The 14,000-nt window shown below is 37.4% G+C and overlaps 1 protein-coding gene across 2 annotated transcripts in view; it reads right to left on the minus strand.

Moving 5' to 3' along the window:
• Window positions 1-14,000, minus strand: part of IFTAP (intraflagellar transport associated protein) — a 59,455-nt gene that overhangs the window by 44,816 nt on the left and 639 nt on the right. The gene's annotated exons all lie outside the window — the stretch shown is intronic.

Raw genomic sequence — 14,000 nt, forward strand, 5'->3', positions numbered from 1 at the left:
AAACAAGAGTGAAAATCTGGTGTCTGTTATTAACTTTATTTATTTGGTATTTACCAAAAAGCTCAGAAAAAAATAAAACAAAAATGTATTCATAAGATGATACCCAAAGTCACCTAGTGGCAGGACCTGACCTGAATTAATATGAAAGTGTTTATGACTTTTATTTATTCTATTTAAATAGTATAACTATTCATATGCTTCCCTGAAAAAATACTAATGGGCTTGCTTTTGAGGTGCTTTCCTGATCCCACTGGAGATTTTCTGTAATATGTGGCATTTGCCCTGATTACCTTTCTAAACTCCCAAAACTTCTGAATTCTGAAAGACATCTGACTCCAAGGGTTTTAAGCTGGAATTGCAAAGCTACGAGAACCTCCCAAGATTGCTATGAGGATTAGATGAATATACATGGGGCCTCAAGAAATGTTAGCCATGATGATGATGATGATAATGGATCAGTCTTAGTACTCTGTCCTTTGTCTACAGGAAGACATGTTTTGACTGGGACCCCTTTGACTTTGAAGGTACTAATATTACCCAAAGATCAATCAAGAGAATTCGTGATGCATTACAACCCTAGAAAAAACATGGTATTGTAGAAGTCCAAGTGAAAATAAAAAGTGTAGCTATGTGCCAACCCAAAATGAAAGAAACTGTTTCAAGCTATTTGTACCTGAAAATTAGATATAGGAAAAAGCACCAGTTACAGTGTATGCAAATTTACCTATAATACTGCCAGGCTTCAGCAACCCATAGTTTAATATATTATGCTTGCAGTTGCTAGATAATAAATAATGATAAATTCAAAGGTGGCTATTATTTTACTATCAGTAGGACATGGACTTAATTACAAAAACGTCTGCTCTTCCAGAAGTGCATCCCAGCAAGATTCCAACACTGTATTATATCGATCTCTTTCTCAAGGCTTCTCAGGTAATCTACTTCTACAGGCAAAATATCAAACAGAAGCAGCCAGGTTGTATTTTATATTGCTGTAAATGCCTTCTCGTGGATGCTTTAAGGGTGATAATAGAAATTCCTTTAAACTTCCTTTGCAATTCTCAAATTGGTGTATTTTGAGTATTTAGCCTTAACACATCTCAGTTTTACTAAAAGGCAAACAATCAACAGGCTGTACACAGCACAAATTCAAAATCTTTCAATGCCTTTAATTTTATTCATGTGGTTACCAGAATACAGGAGAGGTTATGTTTTTACTGACTTTTTAAAGACTTTTGGAAAATCCAGTTTTACAAGCTGTCATTGTTTAGAGAGTTTAACAGATACCCACCTTCAAATTTAGAACTTTCCTTATCTATAAAAATAAAAATAACCTCATGTTAAAAGTCCCCAGAGGGCTTCCCTGGTGGCGCAATGGTTGAGAGCCCGCCTGCCGATGCAGGGGACACGGGTTCGTGCCCCGGTCCGGGAAGATCCCACATGCCGCAGAGCGGCTGGGCCCGTGAGCCATGGCCGTTGAGCCTGCACGTCCAGAGCCTGTGCTCCGCAACGGGAGAGGCCACAACAGCGCGAGGCCCACATACCGAAGAAAAAAAAAAAAAAAAAGTCCCCAGAGACTGACAGAGCAGATCATTTACCAGACAGTCAAGTGGTTTATGTAAATCCTAGTGGTTTTCTAGAAGGAAGCAATGCTTTTTGAGTTACCACTCACATTAGTTTGTGTTTTTACCATAAAGTACTTTTCTAAAAGAGAAAAAAGAAGAGAGAGAAACACACATGCTTGGACAACAGGATTCTTTGTTTTGATTTGGTGTTTTAAGGCTTAAAGCGCCACATAAAAGACACAGAGCATATTGTGATGGTAACTAAAGGTATAACAACACCCACTGGTAAATCAGAAGTAACACTTTCACAGTCACAGCACCCAGCAGAACCACTGGGAGGATGTATTGCTCTGCTTCAACTACTGAACTTCACAGGGAGACCACAAGCTTCCTTAGGAACACGGCTCTCTTCTTACTGAGTCACTGGGAGCTAGCAAGAAAGTCACATAACCTTCCTGGAGTCCCCTTTCTTACTAACAAATAACGAAACTAACGACCACTCAAGCCAGTTAGTGTCACCTGCTCTCTGAAAGGACATGTAACTAGATGAGGCTGGTACTGAACCCAAGTTTGACGGCTCACTGCTGGAAAGACCAATACTTGAGAGACAAGTGTTGGTGAAAATGGAAAAGTTGCTTTATTCAGGAGCTGATGCCATGGCTGTAATTCCCCACTGTCAACCCTTCATTCCATTGCTATGGAATAGCAGGGATGGTCTGTCTTTTGTAACTTTTTCTAGGAGAGGGCAAAAGCAATGGTTGCAACATTGTATTATGTACTCAGAGCCTCCCTGATGGTTTAGGAGTTTCAGTTTTTAATTGATCCTCCCGTGTCATCAAGTTCAGGTCCACTTGGGGCCAGCTGGTTGAACCCACAGGACATTATCTCCACAGTTTGGGGTCATAAATCAAGGCATTGGTTTAAGATAACAATCATGAAAAAAATTAAATTGGGCTTGCTCTTCCTTTGTTTGTACATTCCCTCACTTCCCTAGTTAGTAGCTGTTTGAATCTGCTCTTTGGAACTCAGGGAATATCTAGGAGATTAGAGCCTTTTTACAAACAAGAGGCAGGCAGACATGGGGTGGGGAGGCGGGTGTCTGTCCCAGGAAGGTCCCTGTAAAGGGTACCTGCTCCTTTACAGACATTATTATAAAATTTGGTATGTGGAATTATCACCATTGCTGTAGCATATCTTTGATGCTTATCTTCAGATCCCTGCTTCATGAGACTTAGCTAAACAAAACACAACTGTCAGAGACGAGAGTGATAAGCCTTAAGAAACAAGTCACCCTGAGCTAGTGTCCTCTCAAAGCACGTAACCTGCTTTCTAACAGCACAGAAAGGTGTATGTCTGCAAAAAGGTTTGTTTGTGTTTTTTTAAATTGTGAGGTTTACCACTGATTCTTGAAAGTAATAAAGAACAACACATTTTTAAAGAGTTGTGCAGGGGCTATCAAAGCCCACATTCTCAAATTCTCATAGTTCTTCTCAATAAGAAGCTCCTGCTGTATGAAACGTAAAATGGGATATTTTAAAAAGAATTCACCTAGCCTGAGGAATGAAACCATGAACCTTGATACTTCAAAGGCTAGGTCTCCTTTTATACTTTGGAAAATGGACAAATCTCAAAAGACCAAATTACACTGTAAGGGTACAGATCTATTGACATGATAGAAGAGACCTGGTGTGAACTGATGGCTTCTGCCTTGACTGAACAACAACTATTTTGCATCCTGTAATATTTTTTATGTCGTTTAAATCATATTAAGGAGTACGAAATCCAATGACAGAAATTGCCAAAGATTCTCAGAGTTGAGAGAAACCTAAAGGTCATCTAGTCCAATCACAGAGTACAAATAAAGGAATCTGGAAAAGAAACAGTAAGTGAGGTTTTTGTCAACTAATGACTCTATTGATGAGCAGTATTATGTGGTTCTCGTATCATAAACAGTAACGAGATGCTCTTGATTATGATTTTTAAGGCATACATGAAGTCATCAGGAACTTAAACAAAAAGCAGCAATCTCACCCTGGTTGGATGTATCCATGCATCTGACTACAACCACATTCTATACCTCAATAACATACAAAACATCTTGAGACAAAGCACACACACACACAGACACATATGCATATATACCATTGTTTTAGACATCTACCAGTAGGAACAAGAAAACAAAGGAAAAGAGGAAGGCATAAATACAAAACACCTTACAAAACAGAAAAGGATCTAAACTCCTTTACAGTTTATCAGGATGAGATAAAGACATACATTCTAGCATCTAAGAATACACAGCATTCCAATTTATAAGCTTCTCCCAACAAGCCTTTTCTAATACGTTAAAAAGCATGGAATTCTCCATTATCACTGAAAAAGTTGACCGTATAAGCCTCTGGACTTCCATATAAACTCCCCTAGGTACAAGCCTCAGCAGTGAATATTATGGAAAGCATTTGTGGGAGGCAGGAGAGGCTTAGGGCTGAATGTTGATTACAAAGCTTTAGAAGACAGAGTTGTGTATTGTCATCTGTGCAGAGGTCTCAGAAGTACGCATGTCTTTGTTTTACTTTTTCCTTGACAAATGATCTCACCTTAAGGAAAAGAGAAAGAGAAGACACCCAGTAAAAGTTTACCAAGAAATGTTGGAACTCAGGCGTGTTGCAGAAAGCTCTGGAGGATGGGAATAATACTGATCTATAAAATTACATGTTTAAGCAGAAACTTTCTTCTTGAAAAATTTGCTTCCCCCCTTTCCTGATCATCCATCCAAGTTACTGCAGTGGGGTTTCTTGAGGCTATCATTCATTAAGCCCTGTTGTTCATCAGCAGATTGTATAAAATCAATTTTATTTCCCCAAACTATACTCTTCCTCCAAGCTGTTTAAGTCAATCCAGAAACGTCTACATTGACTCACTGAGGCAGGTCAACTATTAGACTGTTTTCAACTACACAGTTATTAATTCCATTAAACAAAAATGCAAACAGTTAAGCATTCAGAACTGCCTCTCCCTGCTCACCCCCTACTGTTTTTTTAAAAAGCAAATTACCTGTGGACATGGAAGCTGAAGGATATACCGATAAGACAAATTTCAGAAAATCCATTGTTTTTGAAAGCAGAAAGATACCTTTTCACTACCATTTTTTGTTTCTTAATTTGCTTTTTTGAAAAATTTAAGAGTCATGTGTAATCACAAGTCAATACCCTACCTTCACCCCCCAAACAAAACTCCTACAAGCATATTAACTGACCTCTAGACTAGTACATTTTATCAAGAAAAATGTACAATACACATATTTCAACCTTATTCAAAGCTGATCTAGTCTCAGAAACGTGATCAACTACCTCAGTGAGTTACAGACAATAACAGTGAGTTTTTCCGTGAACATTTTTTCAAGGCCCCTGATAAAGCTGTGAATCCATAAGGCAGTAGAGTTTCTAAGTTAACTTTAGAGCTCTATAATCATGCAATAAGATTTCAATCATAAAAGATTTATTAGCTCAATTGTAATCCCACCTTCCCATGGGACGCAATGTCCCATTATTGCTCATTTTATCTGTACTGCATAACTACTGTGGCACAAAGGCATCTACCCTTAATTAAAATCATCCCTTTTTCTCCAGCTCCGGAGCCTGTCGGCCACATGCACCGTGCACAGCACTTTCACAAAACCAGAAAGCCTGCTTTAAAGCAACACCTGCACAGTTACTTAGGAGCAGGTGTGGACCAACCAAACTAAATCAACTCTGCTTTTAGGAATTCATTCCCAAGTGTTTTGAAATGCCAGATCTTGCAAATAAAACTGACCTTTTCATTTGACATTCTCTTAAAAGAAATAATATTTTAAAATATATTTCTCAGCTATTTTTGATTCTAAATTCCTATGACCGTGGAATAATAAATGGGCCTTAAGAAGTAATATAGTGCTTCCCTAGCTTCCAATTTCTTTCAGCATTTTATTTCCAATTTTGCTTTGATGTACACCACATAACATACACACACACCAACATAAAAACAATTTCTTTTTGCCATCATGGTTTCTGTACTCAAAGGTAGAAATTAACATACACAAATTCCCTCCTTCTCTAAGAATAAAATTTTTAAGTGCATTTTCTTTCTAGTACAACATTGTTAAACACCTCTGAAATTTTGTTCCATTTTATCTTACAACTAAGTGTCCACCTTAATTCATGGAACATTCTGGTCAGGTGGCTGTATTTAATTCATTACTTTAAATAAAAAATGACAAGTCACTTGTCACATTCTTCTCTTGACAATCCATCACACTAACTGTAGATTGCTTCCTCCTATACGTTTTCTTTTCCTTCCTCTTTTCCCCTCTTGGCTAGTTTCAGTTGTGGCTTCTATCATAGGATTCATTCAACAAGCCAAACATCTCCCTTTCCCACACTATTTATATTGTTTCCTGAAAAATCAGCCACTTATTAAAAAAATAAAAATTGTCTATGCCTATTTGAATGCTATGAAAAGCTGCCACTGACCTCATTTCAAACACTTGCTAACCCATTGAGCAACAATGTCATTTAAGTTTTTTCTCCATTTGTAAGATGGGGATGGAAATGCTTGAGAGGTCACTGCATTTCTTAAGAAACACTGTCATGAGTTCACAAAACTGTGCTCCTCCCCTGCCCACTTCAACCCACCATGGACACACACCCCTGCAGCTATGCTACCCTTTCAAGTTATTTAACTTTTCTGGCCTTAAGCAGTTTGAATGTAGGTATAAGGGGACTGGACTTAAAGTTGTCTTCCATCTCTGACGTTCTATTTTTCTCCAATTATGCTTCTTTTTCATTCAATTACTAAGTCAGTATATCCTATTACTAAGTTTTTTATCTCCTCTGTGGAATAAAAATTATTCTACTCCGTAATGACACTGACTTGTATTCTTTAATTGTCCACTGTCTTTGGATTTAAGGCGCGAGAAATCCATATATTTCGGTAGGAATTTGACTCTGCCCCTATAATTGTGATTTCTTGGTGAACTTTTAAGAACACTTTTAAGAAAGGGTGAGCATAGGAAGAATGTAAAACATGTTTATCCATGATCAAAAAGTTGCTTCATCCTACTATCATGCATGTTCCTTAAGGGCAAGAGCTGAGTCTGTGATTTTTTTTTCCTAATTCTCCGCATGACTCTATACATAGTGGATACTCAATAAATATTGTTCATGACTTCACATTTAGTTTCTATGCTGAGGACTCTGGTAGACTGGGGGCTCTGAAGGAGATCATTGCGAGTCTAATGCTCTCTTAATGTGTGGCAAGGGCTCAGGGTTTAAAAATCCATTTCCAAATATGTTGCTAATTTCCAGCCTCTTTAGGAGACAACTAACCCATTTAGCAAAAAACTGCCTGTTTTCTGGTGTTAGTAGAATGCAAAGGCTAAAACACTTACCTAAACCTACCCCTGGTTTCTAGGTTGCATTTCTTACTTTATATTTACTGTGGAGATAACCAATATGTCAATTTTATGAGAGCTGTCACTGATGCTGGAGTTTCAAATGCCATAATCATTATACAACACCATAAATAGGTTAGAGAAATAACCCAATACTCTTTTGCAGACAAAGAAAAAAAAATCATCATGGAAGTAACAGAAGAGATGATGACACTTTTTTAAGGCATGGGCCAACATTCCAAATGACAAGAATCAGCCAAACAACTGAGCTACTTGTCAGTTTTTTAAAAGTCAACCCTGAAAATATATCCTAAAATTTGGCAAAAAATGAAAATCTTCACTTACACAAATATATTTATGGCACCATCATCATTACACAAGATCTACTGAGTACACTCTTTATAACAGACTGTTTATATCCATTAATCCTCCCAGTAAGGCAGGTATCATCCCTGTCCTAGAGATAATGAAATTGAAGGTCAAAAAGGCCATTCAGCTAGTAAGTGGCAGAACTAAGACCCAACTCCAAATCTGTCTACCTCTGATCCCTGCATTCTATCATCTAAGCCACATAGAACCTGATTAAATGACCAACAATACTGAATGGTCAGATATATTTACTTAATGGAATTTCAGGCAACTATTAAAAATTTTGGAAATAAAATATACATTTCATAGTATCTATGAAATAATGTTACATTAAAGAGATAAAACAAAATTTAAATACATTCTTATCATAACTAAGTAAAAATATGTATACATTTGGATAAAAATTAGAGTGCAAAGAAATGAAAATTTTTATGGTCAGGAAATGGGCTTAATAAATGGTATACATTTCTCTTGATGTAGCTGTTTTTAATGAATTGTTTAAAATTAGGTCAGCTACAGTAATCAAGACAGTGTGGTATCGGTGAAAGAATATACAAATAGATCAATGGAACAGAATAGAGAACCCAGAAACAGACCCACATAAGTATAGCTAACTGATCTTTGACCAAGGAGCAAAGGCAATACAATGGAGCAAAGACAGTCTTTTCAACAAAGGGTTCTGGAACAACTGGACATCCACATGCAAAAATAGAAATCTAGACACAGACTTTATACCCTTCGCAAGAATTAACTCAGTGTGGATCACAGACCTAAATGTTAACAACAAAAATTATAAAACTCCTAGAAGATAACGTAGAAGAAAACCTAGATGACCTTGGGTATGGCAATGACTTATTAGACATAACAATAAAGGTATGATCCATGAAGGAAATAATTGATAAGCTGAACTTCATCAAAATTAAAAACTTATGCTCTCCAAAAGACACTAACAGGACTTCCCTGGTGGCACAGTGGTTAAGAATCTGCCTGCCAATTCAGGGGACATGGGTTCGATCCCTGGTCCGGGAAGATCCCACATGCCACAGAGCAACTAAGCCCGTGCACCACAACTCCTGAGCCTGTGCTCTAGAGCCCATGAGCCACAACTACTGAAGCCCACATGCCACAACTACTGAAGCCTGTGAGCTCTAGGGCCCGCGTGCTGCAACTACTGAGGCTGTGTGCTGCAACTACTGAAGCCTGAGCGCCTAGAGACCGTGCTCCACAACAAGAGAAACCACCACAAAGAGAAGCCCGCTACAACAGAGTAGCCCCCGCTCACCGCAACTAGAGAAAGCCCGTGCAGAGCAATGAAGACCCAACGCAGCTGAATAAATAAATAAATAAAACTATAAAAAAATAAAATAACAAAAGACACTGACAAGAGAATGAAAAGAAAAGCCACATGATAGCAGAGAATACTTGCAAAAGACACATCTGGTAAAGAACCGTTATCCAAAATATACATAGAACTCTTAAAATACAATAATAAGAAGACAAACAACTTGATTAAAAAAATGGACCAAACGCCTTACTAGACACCTCATTAAAGAAGACACAGAGATGACAGATAAGCAAATGAAAAGATGCTCCACATCATATGTCATTAGGAAAATGAAAATTAAAACAAGATAACTACTACACACCTATTAGAATGGCCAAAATCCAGAACACTGACAACACCAACTGCTGGCTAGGATGTATAGCAACATGAACTCTCATTCATCGGTCGTGGTTATGCAAAATCATACGGCCACTTTGGAAGACAGTTTGGAGGTTTCTAACACAACTAAACATACTCTTACCATATGAATTATCAATAGTGCTCCTTGGTATTTACCCAAAGGAGTTGAAAACTTATGTCCACACAAAAACCTGCACATGGATGTTTACAGCAGCTTTATTCATAATTGCCAAAACCTGAAAGCAACCAAGATGCCCTTCAGTAGGAAAATACAATAGACAAACTGTGGAATATCCAGACAATGGAATATTATTCAGAACTAAAAAGAAATGAGCTATCAAGTCATAAAAAGACTAGGAGGAAACTTAAATGTATATTACTAAGTGAAAGAAGCCAGTCTGAAAACTATATGACATTCTGGAGTATGCAAAACTAAGGAAACAGTAAAAAGATCAGGGGTTACCATGGATTGAGGGGAGGGAGCAACAAATAGGTGGAGCACAGAAAATTTTTAGGGCAGTGAAATTATTCTGCATGACACTATAATAGTAGATACATGCCATTATACATTTGTCCAAACCCATCGAATGTACAACGCCAAGAGTGAATATTAATGTAACTTTGGGTGATAATAATGTGTCAATGTAGGTTCATCGATTGTAACAAATGTACCTCTGGTGGGAGATGTTGGTAATGAGGGAGGCTATGAGTGAGTGGGGGGCACGAGGTACATGGGAACTCTCTGTACCTTCCACACAATTTTACTGCGAACCTAAAACTGCTCTAAAAACTTAGGTCTATTTAAAAAAAATAAGTCAGCTTTTTCATCTGTTCTCAACCCTTTGGTTTACTCTTCCTTTGATTATGAAACTTTGGAGTGGGAATGGGGAGGCTACTCCCCATTTTTAAGACCGCTGTGGAATATTTTCCTTGGCTGAGCACTTCAAAGACATTATCTCATTTAGTCTTTTTGCAACAATCTTTTGATGTAAATATTTCTATCCCCATTTCAGAGGTGGGGAAAAAGAGGCTTAAGGATTAAGATGACTCCACCTGGAAAATGGCAAAGCTGGCAGAGAAAACCAGGTCAGCTTGACTCTAAAGCCCATTTTCTTAATCATTCTACTATACAATATTACACAGCAGTTCCCTGATACAAAGTTGGTGGTAGGCCTCCCATAATCAGAACTCCTTCTGAGCCTTGCATTAAAGAAAATGAGACCACTGAGGAGCAATTCACAGTCAAAATAACTGACATTCGTATTAGTAGTCTCTGCTTTAGTAAAAATAATTTCCCATTTGAATCATATAGTATTTTAAAATCATGTTAATTATTTAAACATTAAATATTAATGTTTAAATAATAAACATTGTTATTGTTTATTAATTATATAAACATATTGTTTATTAAATGTTTAAATAATAAACATTTAATAAACATATTAAACATTCTAAAATGTTTTTAATAAATCAGGATTTTACCAGTTTTTTGTGGTTTTTTTTTGGTCTTTACAGATAATAGTAGATTATGTTTCCATTGTTCACCAGTAAGGAAACAGTTAAATCTTGAGGGTACACCCTGGTTGGATATCTCCCTTAACCATCTAAAGAAAAAAAAAAGGTCACAGTCAGTTACTCCCGTTAGATCATTGTTCACTGGAACATCTGTACGCACACATACATACTCTCTTTACCGTCATCCTCTGCAGGCCACGGTCAGAGTGAGCAGTCAGTGAATCTTCCCCAAGCGCTGACATTTAATACCTGGTTTAGCGGCAAAGATTCAGAGAGGGGTGAGCAGCGCCCCTGGCCTTCAGGTAGGTCCAATAACTTCATTTCTACCAGAGCTAAAATATGGGAGCCTACGTTCAACTTTAAGGGAAAGATGCCCCCCTTCAGCAGTATGTTAGTTCCAGGTGGACTGGGTGTCCAGATGGGGAAGGGATGATGTAGAATTTAGAAAGAGAGGGGCTTTCTGGTCTCAGGCTGCTGCAAGGATTTTATTCCTGTGGCATCAGTGTTGAAATTTTAATCTTAGTGCATAAATGCTTCTCTGGTATAAGTGTCAGAAGGAAGACCTAATCCTGGTTTTACTGCCAGCAAAAAAATCAAACACTGTATGCCTCAAACCTGATTAACCGTGCAAGATAGTGTTAATTCGTACACTAAAAGACTGCAGTTACACGAGGTTACCTGCTATTTTGGAGCAATCAGGAAAACGGGCAACACTGATCAGCAAGATTTAATGCTTCCGAGTACAGTAGCTTCCTTTGGAAGGAAAAAAGTGTCAGTTCAGACACAGGAAACTACAAACCCAGACCTTACATCATTAGTCCTCTTTTGATTCTCAACTATGCCCTAGCTTCACAGTGAATAAATGAAAATCTCCCTGCTGAGGAATGTTAGCATGGAGTTGGGAGACTTGTATAAATTTATTGGTCCTATATTTCTGACCTTTAAAAAGAATCTTTATTAATGTGTTGACTTTGAAACTTCTTTCAGTCAAAGAACAGTGTCTTTTTTTTTCAAAATCTGCCTGTGTTTGTCTGGCCTATTTAAAGAAAATCACTTCAGTAGATTATTTTAGTTCTAGTGTCACCTTTTAAAAACTCATTTAAAAACCAAGATGGGATGAATAGAGTCATAGTAAAACCATGGAAAATATACTATAGTCTATTCCTGTGAAGACATATTTAAGTTAGTAAAGCAAAATTGCAAAAACTAAACAAGTATGGCAAAATAATGTGAAAACACTTTCAATGTTCTTGTTCATTCTTTAAATACATAAGTCATCTGGCCATAGTTTAAAATGAATAATCTAAAAATTAAATACACAGATTCTTGAACTGTGTTAAAGAAGAGGTAATTCATCCTAACAGTAATCAACTTTACCACTATTTTTAGGGCCCTGAAATTATGAGGTGAGCCAAACAGCAGGGCACCAAAGGGAGAACAGGTCAGAAATCTTTGGGGACCCAAAATAAGCTACAAAAAGAGGTAGTATTCCTTATGTCTTGCCCAAGAAAGTATTTGTTTAATCTACAATAACTGTGTTTTCACTTATGAGAAGCCAAAATCCCTATGAACTTTAAAATGAAGCCAATAGGCTACAATGAAAACATTTTACTTTTAATTTTCCATTTAAAAGCAAGTGTTCTTGTTGTATGGTCACCCCTTGGGATCTGGGACCCATTACCTCTGTAAAGCTTGCTTTCTATCCCAATAATGGTCTTCACAGGTGTTTACAACAAGCAGGCTTTGGTGCTCCCTCAGCCCAAACGTAAGCAACTCTAAAAATCATCACACATCATGCTGAGTGTAATCACGTATGGTTTTCCTTTACTAAATTGAGTGCCAACAGTACTTCCTTTCAGTTCCTATGGAGAGCATTTTCTTAGTTGCACAGATGCCTTCTCTCATGTATACCTGGATAGGCCACGAGTAAATAAAACAGTTGCCCAGGTTATTTCATAAGCAAGGCAAGTTGCTGAACCTACAAACCACCATGGTCTGAGGAAGAAAAAGGCTTGCTTTCATAACCTTAGTAATAATCCTTCTCATTCACCAGTTCCTCACTTGGTTTAATAACCCACAAGATGATTATTAAAATATCACACCTTGAGGAGTCTCCCAAGTAAGCTAAACATAAGTAGAAGAGAATAATTAGCAATTAATTACACCTGATCTTCAAGGCAAACAGCCCTACCAAGATCTCATTAGACTGACCATAAACTCCACACAGTCCAAAGAACCTTTGCAGGGGGAATAAAAATAAATTACAGCATCAATTAACATTTATTCAATACTTATTATGTGCCAGCATATATGATAACATATGTGCTATGTGATTTACATGTGTCATCCCATTTATTTTCAAAAATAACTCAATGAATAGGTACTAATATTATCCCCATTTTGCAGATAAAAAAAGAAAAGAGACAAAAAACTTGCCCAAGATAGTTACACAGCAAATAACTTTTAGAGCCCAAATATGGACTCAGACATTCCAACTTCAGAGTCTGCATATTTAATGAGGGGTCAGAGAAAGGGTAACAAGAAGAATGAAATATTTCCTGTTATTTAAACTGAACCTACCACCAACTCCTCTGGTGTATATGTTTATCCAATTCTCACTAGTCTAAAAAATTATCAGTCTACACCCACTAACCAGATTCCCAGATCCTAAAGCCCTTCTAATCATCTCCAACATTATAAACATCATCTGCCATGACTGGCAGGTAACTGCATTAACAACCTTACTTTTTATAAGTTCAAGCATAATCGTCACAGCTATGACCTACAGTGTACAAAGCCCTGTCCTAAGTGCTTTGCATGTATTAACTTACTAATCACAACTTACATCAACCTGTAAGGTAGGTAAAATTATTATTTCATTTTACAGATGAGGAAACTGAGACACAAAGAGGTTAAATTACTTGCCCAAGGTCACACAGTAAGTGACAGAGCCAGGATTTGAATCCAGCCAGTCAGCCTTCAGAGTCCATACTCTTAGACACTGTTCTATACTGTTTTTGAAGCATATTAACAATTTACTCTTAAAAGTCAAGGAATCTGTGCTATTTTGTTTCCCTTAATCTTTAGTGCCTAGGACCTCACTCCGCAAACAGGACGTGCATTTCCCATTAAGGCTCCTGACATCTCTCCAAGGTAAGTAATAATTTTTTAAAAATTAAAATTTATCAAGCTTACTCCATCTAGTAAATACCTGTTTTAAAAAAATCATACAAATATTACATTCTGAATAATTCTGGCACCTCTTTGCTTAATGCCTGCTTACAACAGAATTACTAATTACTTCCAAGGTTCTGGGGCTGGAAAGAGAGATCTGAAGTAACAGCCACTAACTCTATTTTCTTATCCAAAAAGAGGGAGGAGTGGGGGCGGGGGGAGGAAAGGAGAAGGAGAGGTGTTTAGGAAACTTCTCTGCATCCCTAAA

This window comes from Mesoplodon mirus, assembly GCF_964341445.2.
Source record: "Mesoplodon mirus genome assembly, chromosome: 7".
Lineage (NCBI taxonomy): Eukaryota > Metazoa > Chordata > Mammalia > Artiodactyla > Ziphiidae > Mesoplodon > Mesoplodon mirus.